Here is a 26493-nt window from a genome sequence, read left to right on the forward strand (position 1 = left end):
CACGCAGTTGGCACGTAATTATAATCAGATTAAAAATGCGCACGTTCCATGTGCTAGCGCCAGCCTGTCCAAGCTCAACTGCCGTTCATCATCTGCGTGCCGGAATCAAAACAAATATTTCAACTTTAATTATTCCATTCCAGGTCACTCCGGTTGCAATCTTTGCCATATATGAGTAGCTTACTACTCTCTTTCCGCCTGGAATATTTTGTTGCTGTTTTTAATCAGCTCAACATTCATGTTCCGCTACACTTCTCGACACTTGCGAGCGTGTGTGTGTGTGCATAAGCTCATTAAACAAACAGCAAAGACCTCCAATTCTGTTGTTGATGCTATTACTGTTGTTTCTGGCGAGTTGTTTGTTTTTGCGAAACGCTCGCGATAAGCAACAGCAGCAACGAGCGTAAATAATTCATATTTTTCCTCTAAATTGCAAAACCAGACCTTTTGCCGGACTGACCCAGTTGTGAGTATGTTGGGTAATACATTTAACGCAACTTCACATGAGCTATTGTTACTTTCTGAATCAAATTAAAAATTTGTCTAAACGGTTCAAATTGCTTTTTTTTTCAAAACGGAAACATGTCATAAATTCTTCGTCCATCATCTGACGTCCTCTGAGGTTACGTCAAAGGCAGAGTTCATCATCAATCCTTTTCAAAAACAGTTGCGTCTTTAGAAAGACCAAACGCAGCGCCTCGACGTTGGACGTCGTCGCCAGCTTCCGCCAGTTCAGACTGTTTGCGTCTTCTGAATGACGTCATCCCACCAGGCCACCAGACCGACGACTGTCGTCAATTGAAGGGTGTTTTCGTCTTTTGTTTCAATAGCATTGTAGAGAGATGAAATGCCAACTGTCACGATTGTGTTCGGCTTGAATGGTGTGGAGAATTTTATCACTCGCGGTTCAGTCATGCCAGTAATTAGCGCGAAGGGTGCTCTCTTCCAATTGATTGCATTTTGTGATAGACGGTGTGAATTACGAAACGTTGGAGGTGCAAATGGATCAAACGTGTGGGTTTTATTAGCATGCAAAGTATTTTGGATTGATGCTTTGTGTCGTATCATGGAATTGTGCCATTTTTTTGTCAGGCCGTTGCAAATATTTTTTAAAGACACAAAAAATGAAAAACTTAGCATGGTATCAACAAATCAATGAAAAAAAGTGTTTTTAAACTTTGAAAAATGTTAGCAACGCCCTTACACAAATCAAATATTGAATATATAATAACGACCAGAAATTTTTTCATCAATATATTGCGCGTATTCCTGAAAAAGACACGCGGCATATCAGCCTTGAAACGACGCGCCGCACTTTCGGCAACTGCGCGCTGTCAAATCCCATACTATACGTTTTGTTTTTGTTGATCTTCTTCTTCGAATCGCATGGCATTGTTGCCGGGTATGTTTTTTATTGCACTAAAAGTGCAGAAATTTGCTGGCAACAATGTCTGCGGCACATTCTGACATGCCGCGCGGCGTGTACCTTCGAGAGAAACGGACAATACTTGGGGCTGTGGAGTCAGAATCGCAGTCGGGTCTTTCGAGGACCAGGAGTCGGAGTCGGCAATTTCTGAGAAGCTGGAGTCGGAATCGCTTAACTTTCAATAGCTGCAGTCGGAGTCAGGGCACAATGGGTAAACTGTAATTTCCCAACAATAACCGAATTTCTGCGAAAGAATTTTGTTAGATGTTATAAAATACCATGTCTTCAAAACTGTTTGAAAATAACAGAATTCTTAAAACATGTTTGATTTATTTTGAACAACCATGCGGGGTAATTTGCAGCACAACGCATTGAATTTTATAATTTAGTAGTCAATTATTTCACCTATTTTGGTTTAGGGGGTGTTTTCCAACCAAAATGAAACACTTTCCATGATAATTCAAAAACAGATTGATCAAATGGGTATTTTTGACAATAAGTTCGAAGTTTCAATTATTTCCAATTATGAACACAGTCATATTTGGTTGTTTGTTAAAAACTTTGTTGTTTTTTGCATGGATGTCCTTTTTTCATCGTTTTAACATGTTTTTGTTATGAATTATTTAATTTGAGCAACTTATATTTTTTCTCTATATAAAACTGTATGGGAAATTTAAATGCGCTAACTTGCCCCGCACGCATTTTTATTTTTGAATAGGTTTAATAGGTCGTCGATCATGGCCGTTCACGGTCACCCGCGACAGACACGGACAACGAAACAAAGAGAAACGCAAAAAGTTACTTTTTCAAAACTTTTTTTCGTAAAATCGCGATAACTCGTGATGTTTATAAGCAGAACCCTTATGTCTATATATCAAAATTTTTGTAATTGTCTGCTCTACAACTTTGTAGAACATTGTTAAACTCTAAAAAATAACCCTACAAAGCTAGAAAAAACACGAAATTTTAAAATGAAAAATTTTGTTCTAAATGAAAAAATGACCCTTCTGGGACAATGTAGATTCGAAAAGTACATAAAATTTCCCATTAAATGACATGTTCCAAAAAATTTTACAGTCGAGTAACGGGAAAAGGGGTAAATTTTTAAAACTTTTTTAGTGTTTTTTTCGATGAAAAATACGTTTTTTCGGAATTCTGAGTACGCCATCAAATCGGGCGTCTAATTTTACATAAAAGTCCCTTTGACACCAAATTTCTATCTCATCACCGTTTCAGGCTGCAAATTATTGAAAAACACCTCTTTTTTAGCATGTTCAAAAATGGGAGGGGTCGTACCGCCCCTCCGTCACGAGATATCAAAAAACGGACCTCGGATTCGTGATTAGGGACAAAAGTTACCCCTTAGGACAAAGTTTCACGCAAATCGAAGAAGGGTCGGGGCAACTTTTCCCGATTTCGTGTGAGTTGGTAGAGAATTACCCATATATCATCTCTATCTAGATCTAGTCACGTTTGATAGAATGCAAAAAGCAAAAGATTTTGATTATACCGTGCCTACCCAAGTAACATTTTTTGTTGCGGATCCTTAAATGCAACTATTTCGTAACTCCCAAAATGAGCTATCACAACATAGTTAGAACCAAGCTTCCCTGCACCGTGCGGTACACGCGGTTCAACTGTACCTCGGGTTTGCTTTGCGCCTGCTTTGTTCGGTTTACACCCGTACCCGACTCACACGAACCGAGGGTATTTTGGTTCATCGTACCAGCACACCACGACACTCTCGGTTCGCCGCGTCGGTTTTGTGTCTGGCACTCACCCATGGCATGAACCCGGTATATGAGCCAAGGTGCTTCATTCGTTACGAGCTGAGGTACGTGCCGTGGTACGCGCTGGCGGTACAAAACGGGTTCAATACCACGACACGTACCACGGCACGCTGGGTTCATGCCATGGGTGAGTGCCAGACACAAAACCGATGGGGCGAGCCGAGAGTGTCGTGGTGCGCTGGTACGATGTACCAAGATACCAATACACAAATGGGTTCAGGCACGTACCGAAGCTAGAAAACCGAACCCGCGGTGTGCGTTGGCACTGGCGCATGGGAAGCTTGGTTAGAACACTCGTGGTGCCCTAAAAAGCGCACGAAAATTTTGTGTTGGCAACATTTAGCCGTTTGTTTCAACTTTGTTACGACGAAGTTCCAGAAACAATTTGTTTGTCTAAATATGTCGATAAAGTAGTTTGTTGTGTTGTCATGATGTTGCCATTATGTTGTCGTTTAATTTGCGCGAAACAAAAAAAATCTTTTTAAACAAAAAAAACTAAAGTGCCCCTGTCGGGATTCTGGACTGGTACCTTCAGATCTTCACACCTTGCCTCTACCACTGAGCCACGGATGAATTGATGAAAGGGTAAATGGTTGGGCTGAACTGTATCTAAGGATTTTTGATTTCAATATTATTCTTAGCACACAAATCGGGCTAAGTCACATGTTGCAACAATGGAACCAATAAGTTTTCAATATGTTTCGATTACAAAACGAAATGGATTGTTGCAAAGTTGTTTTCAATTCGAAACGTTTGCAACATTGCAACGTATTGTTGCTAAAATGTCATTTTTATGTTTCTACAGCAAAACAAAACAAAAACTGGACTTAGTCAAATTTATCATGTTGCCAAATGCTACTTGGGATAAGAACTGGTAAAAATAAAAATCATCTCTTAAAAATTCAATGAACAGCTTATGTTCGAAAGAATGTGAAAAATCACGTTAATTAAAACATAAATTGACAATAAATTTACAGCTGATTTATTCTTATTATTTTTTTCATTCAGCAAACTAAAAAAAACTGACTCTCCAGAGATGGAATAAACGCAAAAAAATGGAAAGAGTTCAGATGAAATACGCAATAGAAAATTTGTTTTGTGATTTTTATTGTTGTTATAAAAATTATTCATCTACAAACAGTGACAGGTCATTTTTGGACGTGTGCCATTTTACCTGCAAGTTTAGAAGTGAAATCGATGTTCCGCTGAATTATCCCAGTGATGATTTTTTTCAGTTTCCTTTTACCGATTTTTCGAACGCGATAGAGGAGAGCTATGTTCCCTTCAGATTTTTTCTCTTGATGAGCGTCAAAAAAAAATCTTTTGATGAAGATTCTTCCATCGCTGGACATTCTAAAAAAATCTTTTTAGTTTGCTTTTACTGTATTGACCGTGGGACCGTGGTGTAGGGGTAAGCGTGGTTGCCTCTCACCCAGTCGGCCTGGGTTTGATCCCAGAAGGAACCGGTGGCATTTTTCGAGACGAGATTTGTCTGACCACGCCTTCCATCGGACGGGAAGTAAATGTTGGCCCCAGACTAACCTAAAAAGGTTAGGTCGTTTGCTCAGTCCAGGTGCAGGAGTCGTCTCCCTAGGTCATGTCACGGTGGAGTCGCTGGTTAGGCAGTTGGACTAACAATCCAAAAGGTCGTCAGTTCGAATCCCGGGGCGGATGAAAGCTTAGGTGAAAAAGAGGTTTGCAATTGCCTCAACAATCAAGCCTTTGAACACCTAGTTTCGAGTTGGAATCTCGCAATCGAGAACGCCAAGGCAATGCTGTAGAGCGAATAATTTGATTTGATTTTGATACTGTATTGACCAAAATAATAATTTTCCAATAGCGATTTTGCAAAAGGTTAGCCCTATAGAGGAGAAAATCAACTCGAGATAAAACATTTTAGGCTAGGAGATTTTACAGGTATGGTGTTCTTGTGATATTAGCCACCTTTTCTCCAACAGAAAAATGTTATCAGTTCAGCTGTCAATCTGTCAAAGTCGCTAAAAGTAATGAACTTTGAGTGATTTTAGTTCAGTTCTGAGTCACGATTTAATACATTGATAAATAGTGTTACCTCTTCTTAGTCAGAATAATAGTGAGATTTTTAAAAGATCTTTTTTATCACTCATCACCTAATTGACATGACTAGTGCAGATTGATATTCCAAACCAAGACAGACAGACAGTCAGTCTCCGATAGCTTCCGAGATTTCCACGAAATGTTTGCGAGTTTCCAAGAAAAATGTACACAGCAATATTTTACCAAGCAAATTTGTTTTTCCATTAATTGTCATTTTAGGCATGCTTGATTTTCAATATTTTTTTTAAAGAAATTTATCATCATTTGTAGTTGATGTTGTTTTTGTTGCAATGGATACAACCATTTGTGGTCCCAAATTAAGGTTAACGATATTTAACGTTTTTGTTGTAGTCGCACGTTGTTCGGTAAACAGATAACTATTCAAAGGCGCAAAAACGACTCGTTATGAAAGCATTGCGAACTTTTTTGTCCGTTAGGAAAACGATAGTATCGCCTTGCGTCGCAATTTGACAACTGAAACCGTTTACCCCAAGTAAAGTGCTAATTGTTATTGTGAAGGAAAAAAAAGCGCTGACCTCTTAAGGCACTGCAAGCCACAATTAAGTCCAACTACGTCAAATGGAGCCATCGCCTTCAGTCAGGCAAGTCGGACGACGTCTTGGCAGCGAAATTAAACCTCCGATGGAGTTGGATGGAACGTTCTCCATTCCTGACGCCTCGGACGCCAAAACGGCTGACAACATCACTCGACGGAATGGAAAAGAAGCTGGAATTATGGCCATTGCACATTAACGACGATTAACGTGCTCTATCTTCACAACCTTTTTCAACTCGGTGGAGGGTTAGTTCGTGTGTTTTATTGGCGTTTTCTTATCAACTTTCCATTTCGTCGTTTGCTTAATTATGCCATCTGATTTCCATATTAAGCTGCTTTATGGCAATAACCGGTTGCATTAATAATTTATTTAGGTGAAATAAAAAAGTTATCTAAAATCATAATCGCCAAGGGCTGGATTTTGACCATTACTTTATTAGGGTAATTAAAAAAAAACTTCAACGAAATGCACTAACATGATTGAAGGCCAAATACCAATGTTCTCGAAACTCATATAATTGCTGTTGATTTCTTTTGTAATTCATATTTATTCAACTGTGTGATTATAAACAGAAATTTCACTCACATTCTCTGCTTTTATCGTTGAACACTTTTGTCCCTCGACCATCAGCTATCCGTCAGACATGCTGTCACTTTAGCAATTTGATAGACCTTTCTCAAAGTTTGTTGTTGTTCTCTCGAAGAAACAAGAAGCCGTGGCGCGCGAAATAAATTGTCCTCGCAGCCGTAAATTAACCCATGGATTTCAAACGAAATTAAAAGTTAATGCCAATAAAATATGCTAATTAATTTCCCAGCCTCGCCTCTTGTTTCGAGGAACGCTGCTTTTTGCTTTGACGGCGAAGATAAACGTTGCGTGCAGGCTGGTTTTTAACCAACAGAGCTGAAGCAAGGGGTTTCGTCGCCGAGTTGAGAATTAAAGCGATTTGGTAGAGATATCGAAAACGGGCAAGTTTGGTGGCGGCTCTAGGCCGTTACGGTTTTTACGAGTTTTATTTTTTCCTTGCTTCCTCATCTTTTAGCTGGATATCGTGTAACGACAGGCGGAAAAAGATTATGGCGGGCTAGACGGATTAAGTTGCGGGTTTTGTGTGACTGATTGGAAAAAAATAGTGATGGATTATTCATGTATTCGGTTTCGAGTTTTAAGGTTGGGAAACTCTCAAGTGATCGAACAACTTTGGTTAGAATAACAGGTAAATAATTTATTATCTTATGTACTCATAAATTGGAAAGATATTTTTCTTTAGATAAGCTTTCACCTGTTTGTTCCACTTTTTGTATATTATTTTTATTTCTGCAAATACACCAAAATAAAACAGTTTCAGTTCAGAGTTTCAGTGATGAAAACATACTTTTGTTTTATTTTGCAAATCGACAAATTTTTGCACTTTTTTTATGTGGATGAAACTTTGGCCATGCATTCCCTTTTTCAAAAGAAGTTATTTTGCATTTTGCAATGGGTATGTAAACTTGAGAAGGGATTTTTTGATCGATTACATGTCTTCGGCAAAGTTATAGGTTAGGTGATTAGGACTTTTCGGGAAAAATAGGCACTCGAAAAATAAAACGGTTTTTTTTAATTGAACTTTTAGTGGTAATATTAAATTCCCAAAATTAGTATTTTTTAAAAATGTTTCAGGAGGCTTTAAATATATTTTCTGAGCCATAGTGCGTTATGGTGTAAAATCTGGTCGAGAAATAAATAAAGTATTTTACATTTTTTGTGAAATGTTCCGTTTTCATGTTATATCTACTTTAAGTTAAAATTTCGATTTTCTATCGTTTTTTTTTTGCATTATTAAAATGCTTCTTGAAAGAAATGCATCCCTTAAAAAATATTGAAGAGCTGAGAAAATTTCCCACAATCTTCTCTCTGAAATTTTTGAAATCAGGCAATTAATTTCTGAGGTATAAAGAATTCGAACCGTTGAATTTTTTTTGTTTTCTAAGTGTCACCAAATTAGCTTATAATTTTCAACTGACGATATCTTGGAAACACTTTTCCGATTTTCAATGTTAAAGAATGACACTTTTGTGAAATTTTCGGATCTTTTCGCCAAAAAAGATTTTATAATTTTAAAATCAAGACCTACCTTTGAAAAGGTCTTCAAAAGGTTAATTTCACGATATTCATAGTTAAGACCAAATTAATTTTATTTAAAATTTGTACTGAAAAAAGTTTTATTTTTTTAACATTGATAATCGAACTTATTTCTAAATTCATCAACATATTTTTTTCGAAAAGATCAGAAAATTTCACAAATGTTTAATTATGAATATTGAAAAATTATTGTCCAATTGCTGACATATTTGCATTAGAAAATTCCAGTTTGTTTTTCTTTAAACCATTAAAAAGAATACGGATTTTGCAAAATTGATTTGCTCTGAAAAACATCAGAAATTTTCTTTCGACTTTCTTAACATTGCATTGCCTTACTAGATAAAAACATTCAATGATGTTTCATCACCTTTTCCAAACGCCATTCAACGCAATAAAATTTGAATATGTGTTGACGAACGCTGATTTGACAAAACGTTTCCAGAATTGATCGATAATTTTATGCGTTCCGGTTAATTGTTCATCCTTCTTAGCGAATGGACGTGACTCGTCTGTTTTTCTTCTTTTCATTATTCTTCACTGGTTTGTTCCATCCCTGGGACGAAAAACAACCTTTACCGCTGATTGACACAAATAAATTCACTATACTCAAGCTCCGAGTACCAGCACGACGTGCTTCGAAACTTGCTAATGAGCACTGATGGATTCGACCAACGAACGCCTCGTGATTCATTCATTTTGCTTTGCCCAATTCCCTCAACCTCTCCCCACTCCACTCCTCGTGAATGAAACAATATATCAAAGGCCACCCATTCTGTTTTATTATTCTATTAGCTGTTGACGCACCAACAAAAACTCAAATTACGCCATCAAGCACATCAGCACATTCACAGACAGGGTCATCCAACAACTACGAGGAAAACCATTTCGCCATATTACGAAAAAATCTTTTTAATTTAATCATGTCAATATTTGTTATTGCAGATCCCAAGAAATTTACCAAATCTACGAGCCTCGCATGCAATATGAATGACCCCCGAAGGGAGAACGGACGTAGTTGTGATTGTGCGACCCGATTTTTTTTGTTTCCAGCTGAGTACGATCAGCTCAAACAGAACTTCGCAAATAGGTTAGTTCTAATCTAATCGGCCTCAAAAGGCTGGATTTAGACTTGTGAAGGGGGAAACATAGAAGAAGAACGAATAAAAACAAATTTCAGGCAGAGACGTTTGAGGAAGGCCGTGCGAGCTCGCAATTTGGAAACGTTTCCTCACCAAGGGGATGTAGCTCAGTGGTAGAGCGCTCGCTTCGCATGTGAGAAGTCCCGGGTTCAATCCCCGGCATCTCCACGATGTAATAACTTTTTTTTTGTATTTGTAGAAAAGGTAAATTAACTGTTGGAGTTCAGATTTTGAGATCGGTTTGAAATATTTTTCCTAAAAAAAAGCTATTATTTAGGATTACCACACTTGCTAGAAGAAATCGCCGTCGGTCACTGTAAGCAATAATCGCTAATTAAATTCAAATTGATAGTTGTTGACTGTCGAAAGTGGTCATTAATGGGAATTGATCTCGTCGCCCCGCCCTGTCCATCGCGAATGTTTTCGCGGCTCTTGCCAAACGATCACTCACGTAGCGCTTAGCATCGTCTGAACAAAAGAGCGACATGACTCACATGGACGTGTCGTTTTCTTACTATCTTTGGGATGAAAAAATAGAGGCGGGAAAAAAAATCACTTTAGAAACATTAGCGGAATGGATGGAGATTTACTGGCGTACAACTTTTGTGATGTGTGTTAATTTGCTTTTCGTGAATCTTGAAGCGTGAAGCGGCGGTGTATTATAAATTGTTTGTAGTAGTATAGAGTAGTATTGGACCATGATGGGTGGTTGTATTAATGCAACTGACAACTCGACGCTGTCGTGCTATCTTGTCGTACGTCGCTTTTTGACGTTCCGAGAAAAACGCGTTTTAATGTTAGACCTTGAATAAACAAAAACAAGAGCACGCAATGTAGGCAATAACAAACACGTTTTGTTTGGCTGACCCCGAAGTTTGGTTGCATTTGGTTGCTAGAGTCCCGAGTTATAATTGAAAATGTTTACGATAGTCGAGATCGTACTAGTGTCGAACGCGTTCTGACCTGAACTTTATTTGGCCAATTGTCGCACTTACATCAATTTTCAGGCTGTGTCAAATTAGCACAAAAAGATTGAAACTTCTTTCATATGAAGAGCGACAACAATGCAATGAGGTTTTTCGGTTTTTATTGAATATCTCAAGATTGAAATAGAATTTTGGGGATCTGTGAAGGTCAAAAGATGAGGCATTGTGAGCTGTGTAAAATGGCGTTCTTAACTCGATTTGACCCAAAATGCACGTACGACAAGTTAGCACGACAGCGACAAACTGAGCTGTATTGTTAAAGTGGTAGATGGTGTCTTTCACTTTTAAGGGAATGAATGGTTGATTCCCAAAAATGAGACAGGTAGGGGTGGAGTTTATATTTTAAAGTTAATTTCACCCTTAGCACGTACAGATAGTTTTTTTTAATTTTTTCTATTTTTGTTAAATCCTTAGTTAGAAGCAATTAGAGTTTTCAAATGAACTATGAAATAACTCACAGCTGAAAGGAACCCCAAAACTCTGTTATGCATTTAAATGAACTAATTGTATCATGATTATCCACCAATAAAACCTGAATTGAATTGAGTTGAAAAGTTAATTTCACTGATTTGCATGTTTATGGATAAAATACAATGTCAAACGATTATTTTTTTTTCCTTCATCTGGAAACCAAATTCCTGGCCAAATTAAATTTATTTAACGTTATTTTTTCTTCAAACAATGTAAGGGACAACATAAGGGAAATTCTCGTATGTTTGGCAGGGTAAGGAGATAATCCTGTGTCCGTCCGATTTGCAAATTTAGATCACTATTTAGAATAATTGTTTTGCAACATTCTGACAGAAACATGCTTGCTCACTTCCCATTTAGCTATTTTGGTTAAAAACGCATTAACCAAACTGTAATCAAACGCCAAAATGAGTGTAAACATGGGGTGCCCAATAAAAAATATGTCCTTAATCTTTTCCATTTTTAATAATTATTGAAACAAAATTTCTTGGATTTCAAAAAAAATCTTCTGGTTTTGTTTTTTTTTTAATCAAGTTCTTCTTTGAAGGGAAGATTTTGTATTTTTTTTTTCAATTATTGAGTTCTTCCAAACATGAATAAATCTTCAAAATTATTAAATTTCTCAAAAATTAAAATGTGTGGAAGATAAATGTCTGTTACTTTTTGCATTCAGTTTCGTTTCGCATAAACAGTTTTTTTATGTTTTTGGGTATGAGAAAAAGATGCTATAAATGTTTAATTTATTGCATTGTAAAGAAAACATTGCATTTAAAAAAAAGGAAAGGTGAGTTTTTGCCTTTTTAGAACATGCTTTGGGCATAGCTTTTTGATTTTTTTAATACATAAAATTTCGTTTTTTAGCCAATTTCAAAAAAAACAATAAAATTAATGTAAAATAATCTTTCGTTTAATAATATTTTAAAAACATAAAGCATCTATTTTTATGATTTTGGATATTAAGCTTGTAATTTCAACTTTGTCGACCAAATTTTTTTCCTCAGAAAACCGAAGTACAAAGTACTGCCCAAATTTTTTCCCGAAAATTTTAATTTTTCCCGTGTTTAGGAGGTCATTTTGAGCAACTTTCGTTATACGAAAAACTTTACTTCTCTTGGTTTATGTTTTTCTTATTTTATTTTTAGTATTTTTATTTGCATTTATCTTGTTTAGTTAATTTTTGTTTTTTGTAGATTTGGTCTATCCTATCATTACATTTTGCCTATCTATTTTTTAATGTTTTTACAGTCACTTTTTCAATTTTCTGCCTGTTTTTCACATTCTTTGCTATGGTATGGCACCATATGCTATAGTATTGGTGATTTTTTAGATCAAAACCCGTCTAGAGGCGGGGTTAGGTTGTAGAGGGTTATGATGACCGCTACACAACCCTTTTCACAGAATTAAGTATCATTGGATTTTGATTCTTACCGTTTGAACTATTTTTTAAAATTAAATTGCAAATCCTACCAATGTCACCCCAGTTTACGGTACTCATTGAGATTACTTGGAAAATTTTAGGGATAAGGCTTTTTCTGATTCCTTTTAAACTCCTATGAAATATTGAATGTTGGTAACATTGGAATTATACTAATCAAGCTTTTTAAAACATTCCATCAACAAATTACGAAAAAAAAGGTGAAGCACGATCGTCTTTAAGCATGTAGTCGGGTGGATTCCTACCTTCAAAGTACCGTCCCTCGCGACCTCGGCAAACCCCATTTCGGGGAACCTTGGCGCGCGGAAACAACCTCGTTTGCATATAAATTGTAGACGGATTTTTTCGCCCCATCTCGCGCCTGACCAAGTCGTGAACATGAGGGAGAGGAGGGGAGTAGTTTTGCACGACTGTACGTGGGGTAATTAATAATTGCGCGATCCGTCCATCGATTAAGTGGAATTTATTAAAATCTGATATCCATTCAATTTTCGCAATAACTCAGATTTTAATCGCCGCTTCGGGTGTCATTAACGGTGAGGTGGCGTGTAGGAAGAGTGACTGGGTCGGCCATCGGCACCCCTTAGGGGCGGCTGAGTCACTGCTGGCAGGGGGTTGGGGGGTTGTGAAAAGGGGGGGGGGGGGCTGAGTGCATTAACTTGACGGGATATCGGTGTTTTGCCGGCGTCAATCAGTAGCAATTAGGAGTGATTTTCGTAAAGGTCGTTTTACTGATGGAAATAAATTGGATGTTCGCCGGCCTGCACGAGGTGGAAAGTGCTTTTTCATTTTAGTGACGGTACCTACCTTACCTTTGGGTGCTGCGGGCCAATAGCACACCGATTCGTTGTCAGTCTGAAAGGGAGGAAATACGGCAATTAGTAGGTGTTTTGGCACTTATTTTAATGGTGTCTTGAGTACAGAAATTGCATTGGACTATTTTTTCAAATATAAGATATTTTATCATAGATTTTTTCCAGTTCTGTAAGCACAAACATGGTGTTAAAATTCTAAATGTAATGAATTAATATATCTCCATAAAACTTGCACAATGTTTAATTTACTTCATCTCAATATTGGTCATTGTTTGCTGTACTTTATCTTTTGCCCTAATTACAAAATGATAAAAAAGAGTTCATTTGCTTGATAAAAATTACTTTTACCAATTGTGTCAATACATTCATTCTGCTTTGCGATGTAACTGTTTTGTGGCAGACATCGGCAAGCATGAAACTCGTCGAAAACAATTTGTGATGCAACCGTTTAGCCAAAGTACATGTGCATGATTATTAGCAGCACTTTGCATAATTGGCATCTATAAATAACTGTAAAACACTGAAAACAGGTGCTTTCCGTCAGTGGCGCACCAACCGACCAACCACCATGCTCTGCCATGCCGGTCCAACCATTCCGATCCGGTTCTGCATACATCATTTAGCTGGAGGTCGTCGGATGCAAAATGTGTCCACCCGGCTGGGGCAAATGACAAACTTCCTCACGAGTGGTGCTGGTACCCGCAAATCAAAGAAGGTCAACCCGGCAAAAATGACCAACCTGGCAAAAGTTCCGCCGGGCGGAGGGGGGCCTGCAAGCGTGGGGGAAGTTGGCAGATACATATCGACAAATTGTAGAGCTAAATCGACACACACACACACACACACACGCACACATCGGGGCCCATCATTCAGTGTGGAATTACTATCTGATTGGCCCCGATCCGTCCGTCTACCCTGACGATGACGGTCCGTGGGTTCAGGAACAACCGGCGTGCGACAGAGATAGCTTTGGCCACCAGGTAATTACAGGGGCCGCTCGCTCCGGTGGTTGCTTGATTACTACCCTGGGCTGTTTTGTGGTGGTGGTCGGGCTCCGCCACTTCACATCGTGGGGAAGATGACTAATGGGGGCCCACTCCTCGTGGGGTTGGCTGACAGCACCAGCAGAAACGTGTGGTTCGACAGGGGAAGTAATACTGCTTAAATTAGGGAAATGACAAGCTGAGCTGGCGGCCAGGTGATAATGTGGTTTGTGTCTTGTATTTATGATGATTTTTTTTTGTTTGTGACATGATTGTTGCTCAATGGTATGAGATGGGGGCAAGTTATTGCTTTACTGTTTAACATGGAAACTAAGAACATTGGTATGTCCACGCATCCTTTCTACCTTGAAGATTCTGTGAAAGATGATCCGTTCTCAGAATCCTCTCTGCGGTTAGGGACCATCCACAAACCACGTGGACACTTTTTTGAAAATCTCAACCCTCCCCCCCCCCCCCCCTCTTCGTTGACAATTGCCCATACAAAAAAAAAACTTGTGTCCACGTGGTTTATAGATGGTCCCTTAACACAATTATTAATTTTTGTAATGCATTTTCGGGTGTTCTCGGATGTACTGCAATTATTAATATTGGGAAGAAAAGTGCTTGGGGCGTAATCTAATCACAAGACATTCGAATGAAAAGAACCACAGACAAGCAGACTTTAATCATTGAACAGTTTTATCAAACATTCATCAACGCTTCTTACTAAAGCCGTCGTCGGTCCCGGTTTCTCCTGTCTCGTCAGAGGCGCTGGAGCAGAAATCCCACGTTAGAGGAAGGCCATGCCCCGGGGGGCGTAGTGCCAATAGTTTCGTTTTCTTACTAAAGCCAGCTGTGAACATGTGCACCGCAAAAAGTGCGTGCGTTGACCGTTAAAATGTTGATTTATGGATTTGGAAAGAGATTTACGTATGTTTGTCAGTAAAGGCACGACGGTAACGACATATCATAGGGACGTGGCGTTACATCGTGCTGCCACCTGGTTTTTTTAAGCGCAAGAGTGTAAAAGTGCTGAGTCATCGTCTAAAAATAGACGGCCTCCTATCTCGCCCAGCAAAATGAAGTCGATAAAGTAGTCGGTTTCGATGCGAAAAAGTGGAAAACGTGGTCTAAAAATAGCGGGGACAAAAGCAGGCTGCTGCCGTTTCTTCTTTCACTCCATCGATTTCGTCACAATAATGCGCAAAGTGCATTAGAGAAACGAGCTTTTAAAACCAATATTTACCGTACATGTGCTGTCAGATGTGTCAAAGGATTACTGGACGACGGTTTACACTAGGGTGTTCCAGAAAATGTTTTTTTTTAAATAATTGAGTGGTTCTTTGGTTGTACTAAATTCGAATCCCAAATATTGAATAAATTGGTTGCAAAAGGGGCTAGTCTATCGATCAATATGTCGATTTTGTAACACCCCAGTAAACCCATTCGTTCGCATTCACTTGATGTTTAGTTGAATTTTTACAATGGGCGAAAAATATCACCGAACAACTCTGCGGTGTATTTGAATAAATTTAAAAAGGTGTGACTTTTTGCGACGCGCTTATTGCAAGATAAACCCAAACCTACTTAACATCCTTGAGCAAGAAAAAGAGGACCTAATCCACCACTGAAGTGCGAACTCAACGGGGCCCTCATCTAATTCCGAATCTGCCCAGCTTGAAATATTGACTCTCACCAGAAGGTTCCTAATTAATGTGAAATGATATTTTAGACCAACCAGCGAGCAGCAAAACAAGATTGTCAATCTAGTTTTTGCACACTTTTTTAAGGTGTCATCAGGAGTTAAATCGGGGCTGAAGAAGAATAGGGACTCACTCATTTTAAAGCTGGATACGAGAAAGGGTGGGAAATCTACGGAAAATTGGTTTCGTATCATTTAAAAGAGATACACTTTTCATTCAAATAATTTGTCTTTTTATAATTTTTATTAATTTTCATATTATTAATATTTAGTAATTAATTTTTAGCGAATCTAATATTCTTAAACCAACAATTTCGGTATCTTACTGTAAATTAAATTAAAAGTTCATTATTTTGTATATTTTGGCAGATACCGATTTCGGTTAAGAAAGCTAAGTGTGAAATCAGCAAAGTGCCATCCTGCCATCCCATTTTTGGTAACACAAAAAAAAATATTTTTCGTCTCGTAATACTTTCAAAACTGATATTAATTAGTTCTTAAATATTCAAAATAAAATTATTTTAATGCACCGTTCATTACCTGAATTTTGAATATTCCATTAAACCAATCCCGTCATTAGGAAGGGTATCGATGATTATTGTTGGTTCGCATAAAAATATTAATTAAAATATAGTTTTTAAGATTTCCCAATTTTGGGAACATCAACAAATTTAATGACTGGGTTGCCAGACTACACCGTCCAACAAAATTTCTGCGCAAGCTCAACTCGAGGGGAAGCATGAACGTTAAGGTCCCTAGGAACACGCGCATTTTGAATTTTTCAAAAATATTTAGTCAAGGCCGAATGATTTTTTACAAAGTTTGAATGGAGAATAAGTGCGGTTCACTACTCCTACATATTGCGTGCAATTTTCGGGTTGCATGCAACGAGCGACGAACCGCCCTAATTCTCCATACAAACTTTGGAGAAAAACCATTCGGCCCAGTTTCTGGGGACTCCAAAGTTTATGCTTCCCCTCGAGTTGAGTCTACGCAGTCATTTTTCTCAATTTTTGTACATTCACGACACCTGTATTTAAAACTAATAAATAAAAATTATATATTCTGTATAGTAGAATTAGAACATAAAAAAATAAATCATCATGGACTAATCAATTTTTATTTTCCATTTTTATTGTAAATTTTCGAGTAGACAGTGTACGGTTAGACAAATTTCAATTTAATGTCAATTGTTTTTTTATTTGTTTTGATTTTAGATTTAAAACAGTGGTTTATGCTACAATAGGGTGTAATATCAAAATCGATTTTCCAGCACAGCATTATTTTAGTTCCTTTTGGGGTCTTAAACAACTCCCCAACATTTGGGAACGATTGGTTTAGTCCTCACTTTGCGCAAAGCGATTTAATTTTCCATACAAACTTGTATGGGAAAAATCATTTTTTTGAATTTTGATTTTTTTTAAATCCAAATTTCACGCTTTGCTAAAACCGTATTTATATTCGGATGCTCTGGAATGTGCCCTACAACTTTCCCCAAGAGAGTATGGTGCTAACTTGCTCCTATAAAAAGATACAGCGTGTTCAAAACTCGTCTAAAACGTGTTTTTTGATCGAAAATCACGTTTTAGACAAGTTTTGAGGACGCTGTATCTTCTTTCAGGAGCAAGTTAGCTCTATACTCTCTTCGGGAAAGTTGTAGAGCACATGCCAGAGCATCCGAATATGAATCCGGTTTTGATATAGCGTGAAACGTGGATTTTTTAAATATCATAATTAAAAAAAATATTTTTCCCTTACAAATTTGTATGGAAAATTAAATCGCTTTGCGCAAAGTGGAGACTTAACTAATCGTTACCAAACTTTGGGGAGTTGTTAAGGACCCTATAAGGAACCAAAAAGTTGCCTTGCTAGCTAAATTTGGACATCTTTATTTTTCTCCATACAACCATATTACACCCTAATGCTACAACTTGCATAAAGAAGTTTTTTTTTCAGCACGAGCCGTAAATTTGTCCAACTTGGTTTACTGAGTTGGATAAATACGACGAGTTTAAAAAAAACTAGTTTTGCATTGAGCTGAACGCAACATATTTTGAAATTCCTTAGAAGAACCTTTGGGTTGGTTTTTTCAGTGAATTTTTGTTTCCCCGCTTGAATTTATCGCAGGTAAAAAAAGTGTACAACTTCAAAACTGTATCGAAAATTATTAGTTTTCGATACAAGGGCTGAAAGTTTAACTGTTCAGCACTCAAATGAATGCTGAAATTGTAGTTTATGCAACAAGTTGCAAAAAAAATCTTTTCAGCACAAGTCGTACATTATCGATGAGGTTCACCGAGTTGGATAAATACGACATGTGCTGAAAAAAAATCAAGTTTTGCAAAGAGTTCCATACAATATATTTTGCAATTTTGAAAAACATCATTTGAATTGTAAGCAGGGTACCAAGTCAAAATTGAAAAATCTGGCAAAGTATCGAATAAAAATCTGGAAGAATCTGGCAGTCGAAAATCTAACATTTCTGAATTGTGAAGTGGAGGTAGGATATGTTTTAATTCAAAAGTTTGTAGAATTCAGATGATTAAACTGATTTTATGGCATCAAAAATGTTGAACTTACATTTCCTTTAAGAAAAACACATTCTATATTTTTAGATTTTCAATTATATTCGTTCATTTTAATCAAAAAGTTGTTCAAAACGGGCATAATGTAAAAAATCTGGCAAAATCTGTTATTATCTGGCACAGAGAAGGATGAATCTTTATTCTGGCTGTCACTTGAAAAATTTGGCATTCCCAGGTTTATCTGGCCACCGGGCAACCCTGATTGTAAATCAAATGTCCATGTATTTAGTAAATCTACCGTTTAAATCAAAACAGTGTTGAAAAGTATTACATTTTAAAACAAGTGCTGAAAAGTTCAACTTTGCAGCATCCATTTCAATGCTGAAAAGTAAAACTTTTTTTGTTTTCGTCACTCGAGAATTATGGGAAAAATAAGTTATTTCAGGACGGAATTGCAAAAGTACTTTTCAGTACTGTTATTTTTGGCGATGCAAATTTGATGTGGAATCTCCTGCTAGGTGGTAAGTTTTTTGCTTTTTGTCGCCACCAGCCGACCAGCTAAGTACCCCCCCGTAGTACCACGATACGGCTAATAACAGCAGCCATCAACCATTGACTGCTGAAACTGAAACAGTGTAATTATTTTAATTTCAACTGAAATTAAAAGCATGCGCAAAAAATAACCACTCTGCCTCCCCGAGGATGGAAAGTGGCAATTTCTTTGTGCTTCCGTGCAAGAAAAAAGCCTGTCAGACCTGGACTTGGGCTGGTAATTTGGCGTTGCCGAAGCTGCTACCACTGCTAGATCAGCTAGTTCAACTTCCACCATGTCAAGTTCCCAACACGATGGCGAATTGATTAATTTTGCACTATCTGATTTTCCGTTTCGAAAATTGAACCCCTGTTAGGATCGGTTACACGCGGTCGAAGGAAACGATCGTTGGCAAACGATTGAGTGGTCACGCCCTTGGCCAGTTAGTGAACCGGCAGCCACACCCTGGGGGGGGGGGGCAACAGCACCAGCAAAAAACCCCACAAATTAAGCCAATTATTAGAAAACTCGCAGATGCATTAACTTAACGAGCAACAGCAGCACTCCTCGGAGTGAAGCCTTTATGATGGTCGCGGCGGCAAAAAAAAAGCGGGAAAATGCTCGCGCAAAAGCATTAATAGCCAACGAAAAAAAAAGTGCCAGAATCATTATGGTTCTCTGCGGGCTGCGTCTGGCACTTTTTTCACTTCTTTGCGCAAAATAATTGCACAAAATTGAGCCAAAGTCAATTGCGCATAAAACAGCAACACAAATAGGCATCAGCAGAACCGGCAGCAGAACATCGGGGTAGGGGGTCGGACAGGAATAACGTGTAGTTTCCCGGATAAAACTTAATTAAGGCTAGGATTGTTAGATTTTTTGTTTTTCTTTAGTAAATGTACATTTTAATAGATCCAATTTGATGGCCCAATTCTTCATGCACTATTACAAAATAGTGTTTTTTAAAATGAATGTTCAAACTTTACAAGGAAAATAAAATTTGAAAAAGGAGGCTAAGGGCAGCTGACTTTATCTTAATCTTGAACACCTAGGGGAAATTCTCGTATGTTTGGCAGGTTAAGCTCTCGCTCCTAACTCCATCCAATTTGCTGATTTTCACTATTTAAACAACTAATTTTGCAAAACTTTTGATAGAAACTTGCTTGCTCACTTCTTATTGAGCTATTTATCACTCGATTTCAGTTGAAAACGCTTTAAATGAGCTGTAATCGAATGTTCCCCTACTTACTTTTTTTTTTTTTTGAAAACGAACTTGAAAGTGTGTAAGCAAGGAAAACAACTTTTACGTAAGCTCTGAACAACCCCCTACCCACAACCTACAACAACAACAACAACTGCTACGTTGTACTTATTTTAATGTATGCAAGTAATGCTCTCTCATCATAATATGTTGCCCGGTGCTCGTTCGAGATCGGCAACAGTAACAACAGCAGCGGCAAGGGCTAATTTTACATTGTAGTACTACGAACTGTAATGTGATTACAATGAGATTTCCCATTAATGCTACTTTAATAGCATCAACATGCGGGCTCGCTGACGATGCAAAACGCAGGGGACACAGGGGGTGAGGTTGATGAGTCAGTTATGTTGTGTTGTGCTTCCACCTTTTTGCTGCTGCTGATGTTGTTGTTCCAAGTGTGTCTTTTCTAGAGCGCGCGCGCGAAGCTGATGCATTTGCGATTGCTGCGGCTTTTGAATATGTTGCATGTTGCACACGATGCATCGCGGAGCTGGAAAATTTATGTGTTATCTACATGAATGTATAAACCTTGCCGGCAAATGGAGCTGGTGCATTTTAACCTCCCATAAAGGGGGGGGAGAGGAAGGGAAATCGCACACATTTGGTGCGTGTTTGTGTTTTTGCATGTTTTGTTGAATTTCGCCTTAATTTAAGTCGTTCAAATTCAACTTTGTTACATGACACCAGCTCTGCCGGGGCAACAGTTTACGAAAGTTGTTTTACAAATTTTTGCTTGGCTTGTCGTCATTAGTCCGGACAGCGAATGCGAGCTGTGTTGATGTTGTGGCAGGAGATCATCAATTGAAGGGAAATGATCGTAATCATCTACAATGTTGCATTGTGAATAACATTTTCACGTGTACCTGAGTTAAGCTTGAGTCACTCGCATCTCTTCAACTCTTTGAATGAACAAATTACTTATGCTCCTGTTTGCTGTTGTTTGAGGCAAATGCATAGAACTGGTTTATTCTTTCTAAAGGTAAAGTCGTTTCAAAAGTGCTTTTTTTAATTCAGTGTTACGAATATTTTCACTTAAACAAATCAGTATGTCCTGGTTTTTCTCTTTTTGTGGGCAGTGAATCATTGACGATCAGTTTTCAATAATGATTTTCATATTTTATAAGGAATAGTAAAATGGTCTCCAAATTGAATCACGATGTGTAGAGAACTATTCAGAACAACTCCGACTCCCACTTCGACTTCTCCAATACAAAGCTAGCTAAAGTTAGCAGACCCCGACTCCAGTATTAAAATTTTGTTTCATTTCGTAATTTAAAAATTACTTCACATCGAAGCCGTTACATCGTATCAAAAACACGCCACTTCGAAAAGATTTTAAGGTTTTAAAGTTTGAAAATTAAATTTTAAGAGGACAGAGTATCTCTCCTAAGAAAAATACAAAATCATTTGCTTGAACTTGTTTTTTAAGTGGTCTAAACGTCATAATTTTTCAAAACCAACAGTCGGAATCGATCCTCTAGACAATTTTACATAAAAGACTACATATTGACGATTGTCCTAAGCAGGGTTGTTAAAATATCAAAATATCAGCTCTCAGCAACAACAATTATCCTGCCTGAATATTCATGCCTCAAAGACAACTGCTCTTCTCTCGTTATTGAAACTCTCAGCGCCGAACATAGCCGCACACGTTTTAGTTTACACACTCGCGATTGACATTTTCCTTTTCTCTCTCATTCTCGCTTCCACGATCATCCTACCGCAACAGCGTTTAACCACAAAAGCCGCCACAAATCCAATTTCGCAAACGCAGTTTAACGGGACGTCATGCGTGGTCGGCTCCTAAACGCCATCTTGCGTTCTCTAATTGCAGTTTTCGGAGAGATTGAGAGACTCAGCGGTGAGAGCGCATAGTCGAGGAAAAGGGGAGGAGTGATAGAGAGAGAATGACATCACTGGGAATCACGAGACACTAGAAGAGATCTCACAAGTAATAGTGACGGCCGCTATACTCTCGGATGTTTTTGGTGCAGAGATAATCAATTGATAGCTTTTCTATCACTCATTTGCAACACTGGTCCTAAGTGAATCCTTGTGAAGATACAACGGGTTTAAACATAAAAATGTTGAAAAAAGGGATTACGGAAAGCTCGTTCGATTTTCCATAACTTTGTCTTTGACCACTTTTCAATTGAATGTATGGGCTCACAGATATAATCTTAATTATACTGCTCATAACTGGATAGTAAAAAAGCTTACATAAATGATAAAACGATAAATTTGCTTGCTTGCTTTTTATTGGAGCTATCTATTACTTCAAATAGTCAAACAAACTTTATGTAAGCAGTGCTAAAATAGGATCTATTTCCCAAAGCCCGAAAAAGGATGTCTTGAAAATTTTATTCAGATATTTTTTTCAAAAGCAAATCCTTTATCTTTCTTTTGTGAGAAAGACAAAAAGGTATGAGTTACAAAGAATTTGTTAATGAAAATAATAGTTTTGGCAAGATATCGGAAACATTCACTATCAGTACTTATTAAAATATTATTGTTTTTAAAACATTTTAAAATTGACAATATAACTCTGCCATCAAGTTTTAAAGTTTTATCACTATCTTGTACTTGGAAATCAATATAAATTTTTAAGTAAATACAAAGATTAAATGTCTTGGGGTCAGAATTTAAATTCACAGAAAATACTAAACAAGCAAAGATACAAATAATGTTAATACAATTATTGAAAATGTTTATAAAATCATAGAGTTTACTATTTCTGTTAAAAATCTGTTAGTGTTGATCCTTGGATAAAATAATTTGACTTCATTGAAGCGAATGTTTGGTGAATGTCAAGATTAGAAGAAAATATTCGCACTAATGTGAACTCAACATGTGAGTAATATTATTAGAACAGATTTTCATAATTCAATTCTAAGATTTCTTAGAATTCAGTTGGAGTCAGAGTCGGAGTCGACAATTTGTTGAAAGCTGGAGTCGGAGTCGGCTAGAGCTGGAAGGTTGGAGTCGGAGTAAGAGTGGTCGCGACGCTTGCTTAGAGCGTATCCTACACAGTAAAAATCATGGTAATATTACATCTGGGAAGGAGAACATCTTTTATGTCAGGAAAATGTGTAATTTTACCACTTTACTGGTGTAACGTCACTTTTTCAGTCCAAATTAAGGTAACATTACAATATAAAAGAGATTTACACCATTTGTTACTGTAAAAAAGCTGTTCGTGTTCGACTTTTAAAAAGAAACAAGGTAAATTTCCTATGTTATCCCCAGTAGTACCGCTTGCACGGTGCTCAAAATACCGTTATTATGAAAAAAAATATGCACTCCGAGATTTTGGGGTCTATCGATTCCTTACACCATAGCGCATCTCTGTGCAAAAAATAAAAACATTTGCTGATGTAGTTTTCGAGATACAGCCCTTTTAAGATGTTACATCCGATTTTTAATAAGAAAACCAAAACAATCAATACAATTTCAGTACTTTAAAGAATATGCATTTCGACATAAAGGTGTTTTTTGCTTCATATGACTGTCAAGTATCTCTGGGCCAAGTTTCAGAAGGTTTGCTGATGTAGTTCTCGAGATACAGCCATTTTAAAATGTTATTTCCGATTTTTTCAAAGAAAATCCATAAAATCAATACAATTTCAGCACTTTAAAGAATATGCATTTCGAGATAATGATGTTTTTTGCTTCATATGACTGTAAAGCAGCTCTGGGCCAAGTTTCAGAAGGTTTGCTGATGTAGTTCTCGAGATAAGGCCATTTTTAAATGTTATTTCCGTTTTTTTCAAAGAAAATCCATGAAATCAATTTAATTTCAGCATTTTAAAGAATATGCATTTCGAGATAATGATGTTTTTTGCTTCATATGACTGTCAAGTATCTCTGGGCCAAGTTTCAGAAGGTTTGCTGATGTAGTTCTCGAGATACAGCCATTTTAAAATGTTATTTCGGATTTTTTCAAAGAAAATCCATAAAATCAATACAATTTCAGCACTTTAAAGAATATGCATTTCGAGATAATGATGTTTTTTGCTTCATATGACTGTAAAGCAGCTCTGGGCCAAGTTTCAGAAGGTTTGCTGATGTAGTTCTCGAGATACAGCCATTTTATAATGTTATTTCCGATTTTTTCAAAGAAAATCCATGAAATCAATTTAATTTCAGCATTTTAAAGAATATGCATTTCGAGATAATGATGTTTTTTACTTCATATGACTGTCAAGTATCTCTGGGCCAAGTTTCAGAAGGTTTGCTGATGTAGTTCTCGTGATACAGCCATTTTAAAATGTTATTTCCGATTTTTTCAAAGAAAATCCATGAAATCAATTTAATTTCAGCATTTTAAAGAATATGCATTTCGAGATAATGATATTTTTTACTTCATATGACTGTCAAGTATCTCTGGGCCAAGTTTCAGAAGGTTTGCTGATGTAGTTCTCGAGATACAGCCATTTTAAAATGTTATTTCCGATTTTTTCAAAGAAAATCCATAAAATCAATACAATTTCAGCACTCTAAAGAATATGCATTTCGAGATAATGATGTTTTTTGCTTCATATGACTGTAAAGCAGCTCTGGGCCAAGTTTCAGAAGGTTTGCTGATGTAGTTCTCGAGATACAGCCATTTTAAAATGTTATTTCCGATTTTTTCAAAGAAAATCCATAAAATCAATACAATTTCAGCACTTTAAAGAATATGCATTTCGAGATAATGATGTTTTTTGCTTCATATGACTGTCAAGTATCTTTGGGCCAAGTTTCAGAAGGTTTGCTGATGTAGTTCTCGAGATACAGCTATTTTAAAATGTTATTTCCGATTTTTTCAAAGAAAATCCATAAAATCAATACAATTTCAGCACTTTAAAGAATATGCATTTCGAGATAATGATATTTTTTGCTTCATATGACTGTAAAGCAGCTCTGGGCCAAGTTTCAGAAGGTTTGCTGATGTAGTTCTCGAGATACAGCCATTTTAAAATGTTATTCCCGATTTTTTAAAAGAAAATCCAAGAAAAAATCGGAAATAACATTTTAAAATGGCTGTATCTCGAGAACTACATCAGCAAACCTTCTGAAACTTGGCCCAGAGATACTTGACAGTCATATGAAGCAAAAAACATCATTATCTCGAAATGCATATTCTTTAAAGTGCTGAAATTGTATTGATTTTATGGATTTTCTTTGAAAAAATCGGAAATAATATTTTAAAATGGCTGTATCTCGAGAACTACATCAGCAAACCTTCTGAAACTTGGCCCAGAGATACTTGACAGTCATATGAAGCAAAAAACATCATTATCTCGAAATGCATATTCTTTAAAATGCTGAAATTAAATTGATTTCATGGATTTTCTTTGAAAAAATCGGAAATAACATTTTAAAATGGCTGTATCTCGAGAACTACATCAGCAAACCTTCTGAAACTTGGCCCAGAGCTGCTTTACAGTCATATGAAGCAAAAAACATCATTATCTCGAAATGCATATTCTTTAAAGTGCTGAAATTGTATTGATTTTATGGATTTTCTTTGAAAAAATCGGAAATAACATTTTAAAATGGCTGTATCTCGAGAACTACATCAGCAAACCTTCTGAAACTTGGCCCAGAGATACTTGACAGTCATATGAAGCAAAAAACACCTTTATCTCGAAATGCATATTCTTTAAAGTACTGAAATTGTATTGATTGTTTTGGTTTTCTTATTAAAAATCGGATGTAACATCTTAAAAGGGCTGTATCTCGAAAACTACATCAGCAAATGTTTTTATTTTTTGCACAGAGATGCGCTATGGTGTAAGGAATCGATAGACCCCAAAATCTCGGAGTGCATATTTTTTTTCATAATAACGGTATTTTGAGCACCGTGGCTTGGAGTTGAGCAGGAAACCTGTACCTTTCCAAAACCTGCTCAACTCCAAGCGGTACTACTGGGGATACCATAGGAAAATTACCTTGTTCCTTTTTAAAAGTCGAACACCAACAGCTTTTCCTTAGTCTTGGTGTGCGGTGGCGATGGGAGTGGCCAGCAATGGATGGACATCATGGTGATGAAGATCTGTTCCTAATTACCAATTTCTAAACAACTTGAGCTACAAAAATGACAAAAACCAGTCTGCAATTCACTGAAATCTTCGTGAAGGGAATCGTTTTGTTTGGCCAATTGACAATCTTAAAGGCTCCCAAAGCTGAATCAGTCTATTTTTTTTAAACAATCTCATTGATCACACATCCGGTTTTCCGGGTTCTGGGAAACTTGATTCCAGTGAAAAGACCAGACAAGGTCATCGTCGATTAACCCACCACCATACCAGTATGACACCGATGACGCACAGGAAATTTAAGTATGCAAACGTAAGCGGTTAAATCACCGTAATACACAGGAAAAATTCCATTCCACATCGCAACGACGCTTCAACTTCAGACAGGTGAACATCACGCTGTCACCAACCGGCCGTGCCAGACTCGTGACTAATGAGTCACAGCAGCATTATATGAGTGTGTGATGTATGCATAATCAATTTTCGGCTTGTCGATTTAGAAACCGTCGCGCGATCCATTACGGCCAACCGCAACGCTCGGGGTTTGGACCGTCGGACCATTCCGGCTCATCAGTTCAATCGGTGAGGTGAACCACGGAAACCGTGCATATTTTCCAGCCGGGTGGAAATTGTGATTGTCTTTGTGTGTTT

General features: G+C 37.3%; 1 protein-coding gene and 1 non-coding gene across 11 annotated transcripts in view; one reads left to right on the top strand and one right to left on the bottom strand.

Moving 5' to 3' along the window:
• The window catches only part of LOC120423423 (mpv17-like protein), a 221598-nt gene that overhangs the window by 148611 nt on the left and 46494 nt on the right, over positions 1 to 26493 (bottom strand). For 8 of the 10 annotated variants that reach the window (XM_052706096.1, XM_052706092.1, XM_052706095.1 and 5 more), the window contains exon 2: positions 12817 to 12859. The exons of the other annotated variants lie outside the window; for them this stretch is intronic. The gene's annotated coding sequence lies outside the window, so the exon portion shown is untranslated. The remainder of the gene's footprint in view (positions 1 to 12816; positions 12860 to 26493) is intronic. 10 annotated transcript variants of the gene reach the window in all.
• On the top strand, positions 9209 to 9280 carry Trnaa-cgc (transfer RNA alanine (anticodon CGC)). The gene has a single exon. It is a non-coding gene; the product is annotated as a tRNA-Ala (tRNA).

The sequence above is a fragment of the Culex pipiens genome, chromosome 1 (genome assembly GCF_016801865.2).
Source record: "Culex pipiens pallens isolate TS chromosome 1, TS_CPP_V2, whole genome shotgun sequence".
Classification (NCBI taxonomy): Eukaryota; Metazoa; Arthropoda; class Insecta; order Diptera; family Culicidae; genus Culex; species Culex pipiens.